Genomic DNA, 6,107 nt, shown 5'->3' with positions numbered 1-6,107 from the left:
TTTTCTCCTTCCCTCAGCAGAGATTACGTTTCTCTACTGCCAGTTGAGATGCCTCAGGGAAGTAAACTCACTACAGGTTTAGTGCTCTGTGTTTGTGGCAGACTACTACTTGATTTAACAGATTCAATTCTGGCAGAGTAGGAATTTTCAATTTCTAAGAGTACTCTTGTCTTAAAGTAATTCAGATACAAAAACTCTCCTAAACTGTTAGCACCTTTGCCATATTCATTGTATTTATTTCTATCTCTTACTCTTCCACAAAACAGAAATCAGCCATAAAAAAGAAAAATCTGAGTGCATTTGGCAATTGATTCAATGTGCACTGATAAATAACCAGAGCCACCTGTCCTTCCTAATAACTTCACAGAAGATATAACAGTATAGGGATCCTCATGAGGCTTTACGCTTTGTACTGACTAGCCCTGCCTAGGATCTCCCAGGAAAACTGACAGACACCAGCCAAAGAAGGAAATGAGTCTCCAGAGAATGTTATTATAGTAGGACTGTCATTGACTGATCAGCTACAATGTAAATGAAGATAAAGCAGAATAATTACTTTTGCTAAATCTAATTCATTATTTAAATTGCATATCAACACCTTAAAAACAAAATATCTCAGTGCTTAGAATTAAAAAACGACTTTTCCATTTCCATAACTCAAACCAAAAGAAAACAATACCTGAATTCTGCCAAGTGGGTGACCTAAATTGATATTTTAAAAGATAGTGGATTTCTTTTTATTTATATGCCAAACAGCGTCTGGTATGTACACAATTTCAAGGCTAGAAATATTTCAAAAGGTGGCTGACGGGAACAAATCCTATATTTCCTTGTAGAACTGTCTTCTGCCCACCCTTGCAACTGCGTAATTTCCCTTATTGCTAATGAAAGCAGCTGCACACACTAGAGAATATAGCCATGAAAACCTACCAAAGCCTAGTGGAAGTATTTCTCTTTTGCCAATGTCATAATTGCTGGGAGGAAGAAAAGCCTTTCTTTTTAAAATCTGAGATCATCAGAGACACTTGCCTGTAAACAGGATCTTTGCGGGTTTTTTTAAGAGATTATCTGCTCCTCCTGCTGCTTCTTGATATTCATGATCCTTTCTCTGTAGCCTCTGACTTGCAAGTATAGAAGATATTTTAATATCAATAGTAAATAGTTACTCCACTGAAAAAAGCAACAGCACAAGGGAGGTCACCCTTATAAACAAGTGTTTTCCTACTGATGTTCTTCAAATTCTTTATTTGTGTAAGTGTAGTGCTGACAACCCATTTGAAAAGCTTACCTCTTTGATCCTTTAAATGTCCATAGACATTTAGACTTCATCAGTGCTTTAGACTTTCATGCCAGAAAAAAATAGTGTGTTATCATTCCAAATCCTAGCACCATGTTGAATTCTTTGGGTCCTTCAGTACTCTTTGGACCTTCCTTTCTATCCCGTCACAGCGACTTGTGTTGTCATCTCCTGAGAACAGGGCATGGCACTACACTGAGTGGTGCCTCATCAATATCTAAAATGGGTTGTTTTGTTTGGAAGACCAGTTTATATGGAACAACGGTGGTGCTGTAAGATTGTTTGAGAAGGACTTTTGAAGAAGTACATGTTGTGGTCAGAGCCAATGAATTGAATATATAATAATTTATATCTTGTGTTTATAGTACTGCCTAGTGATTTTGATCAGCTTGTGTTTAGTGGTTGTTGACGACTACTTCTACTTTATTTATTTTACTTGTAAGTATTGTTATGTATAGAAAGGTGCTTCTTATTTTAAACTTTAAGGAAATAGGTGTATCCAAGATACACATTACACATTATCTTATTTCATAAAAGCAAAAATTCTTCAAGAATCTTATCCTATCACTATGATCCCTTTCACCATAACATTTTTGCTTTATTGTCAGTTTATTTGTGCCTTTTTCCTCCATAAATTCCATGAAGCACTACACTGATTTGCCATGTGAACTGCAGCAACAGCTCCTTTCCTTTGCCTCTTAATAGAGAAATAAATCCAAGGAACAAAAAGGCAGTTTTGAGGTCTGGCCTAGCTCAGACAATTTAATCAAAGTCATGAATTAGCATTTTCTAGTTGCTAGGAAATGGCACCTCTGAACATCTGAAAAGCAGATGCACTTAGGCTTGCTCTCTATGACAGGAGAGGTTAATTTGATTCCAACCGCTTTCCAATAAAAGGTGAATCTATTTGTGCTACTATGACCAGCAATAGCAATAGGGACATTTCTCTTGGCATTTCCTCTCAGATGCGGGGCTTTATTATCAGGAATTATCTATCAGTCAAATACGTGTATTCATATCTGAAATGCCTTGCCACTGCCTTAAAAATGGAGAGAGAGAGACCCTGAAATTGGATAGCCATTAATCTGTTTGCCAAAGAGACTATCACTTTCCAACCATTTTACACCTGTAAGCGCTGCTTGGCTTTCCTCTGTATTTGTTCAAAAACAGATTTTTTAGAATGTTTTAAAATAAATTACCTGAGTGATCAGGGTGCATTCCTCCTGTTAAATTATATTTAACCATTGTTAGTCTATTACAAAACTGCTTTAGAAATGTATCTTTCCTTTTATTAGAGCATTAAGGTAAATAAAGTTAGAGACTTTTGAGAAATGAAAGGCTGTCTACGACCATCTAATGAATTTACCTGAGGCAGTACAACTTCCCAAGGAATTATTAGCTTTATTTTTAAAAAAATGAGCCTAGATGTTATTAAATCAAGAAATTGAGGTAATAAAGTTACCTACTATATTTCTTCTAGGGTAAGACTTTATATAGCTTGTGTGAAAAAATATTCTAAGTGTTGGTTATATGGGTGCTGACTACATTTGCTGAAATCCAGAAAATTCCACTACTTTCCCATAGAAAGCAATCTGGATATTGAAGATCAGCACAAAAGACACGCTCCTAAAAACTTTAAATTCACGACAGAAATTATTTGGAACTTAGACTGACAGCCTGACTAGAGAAAAAAAATAATGTATTTCAAACTAAGGGTGAAAGAGTAGTTCAAAAATATCTAGTGAAAAGCTAATAAGGCAAAGATTTATTGGTAAGATGATTGGATTTTTGCCTCTCGATCTCTGCTTGAAAAGAACCTTTTTTTACAAATGAAAGGTGACCTATAAATAATGTCCTTTGGCTGTATTTTAATGTCTTTTTCATGGTTTAGTTATATCAGCTGTCCTTTACGAATTATACATCAGCACCAAAACATTGCTTTCTCTTAGACATAAGTACAATGTCACAAGCATGATTTCTGATGAAAAAAAAAAAAAAAACCTCAAACTTCAACTCTGTTTTGCAATGAAACAACATTTCACTTAAACTCAGGAGCGGGCATGGTTCAAACCTGCTGTAGTTAGCCAAAAGTTTTGACTGCTCATTTCAATAAATGCATTTTAATTTAAAACTTAATTTTAAAGTGTCAGTGGCCGGAATTCATAAACAATAGATCTAATTCCTGACATAAAAAACAAGTTGTCCAACTAATGTAACCTAGCGTAATTCCATAGTAGCCTGAGAACAGGTAAGAACCCAAAATCATGGTTAAAACAACCTGATAGGGATGATCCAAACCTGGTGTAAAAGAGCCTTTGCATACTTCACCAATGCAAAATAATATGAGCATCACATCATACCAAAAAATGTCTGGGAGAAGTCAAAGCTTTGACCCTGTTGGTCTTCCCCAATTCAGACAAACATTATACAGGAGGCTATAAAGATCTTTATTAGTGTTTTAAATGTCAGCTTTGTCTGTCTAGGGTAGTTGTTCAATAAGGACAAAGAATATCAGATATGAATGGCACTTGCTATCCAGAGAAAATTTATCTTTTATCTTTTGCCATGACAATCTGATTACACTCAAGAGATTTGGGAGAAATACATTATTTTCTCAAATTTGCCCAAGGAATGGCTATTTTACAATGCTGTGAAATACTTTCCTGCTGTCTGTCAGCCCAGGAAGTCTTCCTCATGCTATTAATGCAGGTGGTGAATGGGCATCCTGAAAGTTTATTGCAAATAATTAAAACAATTTTTAAATATCTGCAGGTTCTGTAGTATCATTCATTTGCAGTGCCAATCTAATTCTCAGAAAAAAATATTCTCTAAAGTAATCATCTGCTCTAAATCAACACTCTCATCAGCAGAAGTCACAGAAGCCTAATGTTCACATTACACAAGAAGAGGGACAATAACCAAGAGGGAGCAGGGCAAAAAGAAAAGCAGGCTTATGCTGCCTTGCACATCCTATAAGCTCCTGAAAAAACTTAATTTAATGTTAAAAAGCAATGGATATTTGTCAAACTGGAAAACACCTCTGGATCAGATTTTAAATTCCAGTGGGAAGACAACATCTGAAAAAACAGACATAGCATCTGATGCTGCAGTAAACAGATGTGCTGAATCCAAAGGTCTAGAGTAAAACACAAGTGCTACTTTCAAAGAGAATCATAGAATCTGGAACAGGCCACACAGAGATAGTGGAGTCTCCTTCCCTGGAGATCTTCAAAACCCACCTAGACACAGCACTGTGCCACGTGCTCTGGGTATCCCTACAGGAGAAGAGGGGTTGGACTAGATGACCTCTAGAGGTCCCTTCCAACCTCAAACTCATGATTCTGTAATCATAGAATGCTTAAGGTTGGAAAGGACCTCTAGAGGTCATCTAGTCCAACCCCCTTGCACATGCAGGGTCTCCTAGAGCATGGGGCACAGGATTGTGTACAAGCGGGTTTTGAAGATCTCCAGAGAAGGAGACTCCACAAACTCTCTTGGCAGCCTGTTTCAGGGCTCTGTCACCCTCACTGTTAAGAAATTTTTCCTTAAGTTCCTGTGGAACTTTTGATGCTTCAGTTTGTGGCCATTACCTCTAGTTCTGTCGGTGGCCACCAGTGAAAAGAGACCAGCACCATCCTCTGCACTCCCTCCCTTGAGGTACTTATAGACACTGATCAGGTGCCCTCTCAGCCTTCTCTTCTCCAGGCTGAACATGCCCAACTCCCTCAGCCTCTCCTCATAGGGCAGATGTTCCAGGCCCCTGATCATCCTTGTAGCCCTGTGCTGGACTCTCTCCAGCAGCTCCACATCCCTCTTATACTGTGGAGCCCAGAACTGGACACAATACTCCAGATGCGGCCTCACCAGGGCTGAGTAGAGGGGCAGGATCACCTCCCCCAACCTGCTGGAGACGCTCTTCTTAATGCATCCCAGGATCCCATTGGCCTTCTTGGCCATGAGGGCACACTGCTCCCTCACGGTCAACTTGTCGTCCACCATGATGCCCAGGTCCCTCTCCGCAGAGCTGCCCTCCAGAAGGTCGGTCCCCAGCCTGTACTGGTGTCTAGGGTTATTCCTCCCCAGGTGCAGAACCTTGCACTTGGCCTTGTTGAATTGCATGAGGTTTTTCACCGCCCAGTTGTCCAGTCTGTCCAGGTCCCTCTGGATGGCAGCGCAGCCCTCTGGGGTATCAGCTACTCCTCCCAGTTTGATATCATCAGCAAACTTGCTGAGGGAGCACTCTGTGCCTTCATCCAGGTCATTGATGAATAGATTGAACAGGACTGGACCAAGGACTGACCCCTGGAGGACACCGCTACCTGCAGGCCTCCAACTACACTCGGCACCGCTGATCACCACCCTCTGAGCTCTGCCATCCAGCCAATTCCTAACCCATCTCACTGTGCACTCATTTGTCCCATACTTCCAGAGCTTGCCCAGGAGGGTGTTGTGAGGGATGGTGTCAAAAGCCTTGGTGAAGTCCAGATAGACAACATCCACTGCTCTCCCCTCATCTATCCAGCTGGTCATTCCATCATAGAAGGCTCTCAGGTTAGTCAAGCAAAATTTTCCCTTGGTGAATCCATGCTGACTACTCTTGAGCACCTTCTTGTCCTCCATGTGCCTGGAGACAATGGCCATCACTTTTCTGGGGACGGAGGTGAGGCTCACTGGCCTGTAGTTGCCTGCGTCCTCCTTCTTGCCTTTTTTGAAGACTGGCGTGACATTAGCTTTCTTAATTCTTCTTTCTTAAAAGACTATCAAATGCAAACAAAGTGTCTTTCTCATAACAAATAACAAACCAAGACTT

Source organism: Tinamus guttatus, unplaced genomic scaffold (genome assembly GCF_059628265.1).
Source record: "Tinamus guttatus ecotype Peru unplaced genomic scaffold, ASM5962826v1 Tinamus_guttatus_pri_ptg000203l, whole genome shotgun sequence".
NCBI classification, from domain to species: domain Eukaryota; kingdom Metazoa; phylum Chordata; class Aves; order Tinamiformes; family Tinamidae; genus Tinamus; species Tinamus guttatus.
Note: the sequence above shows the minus strand (reverse complement) of the source record.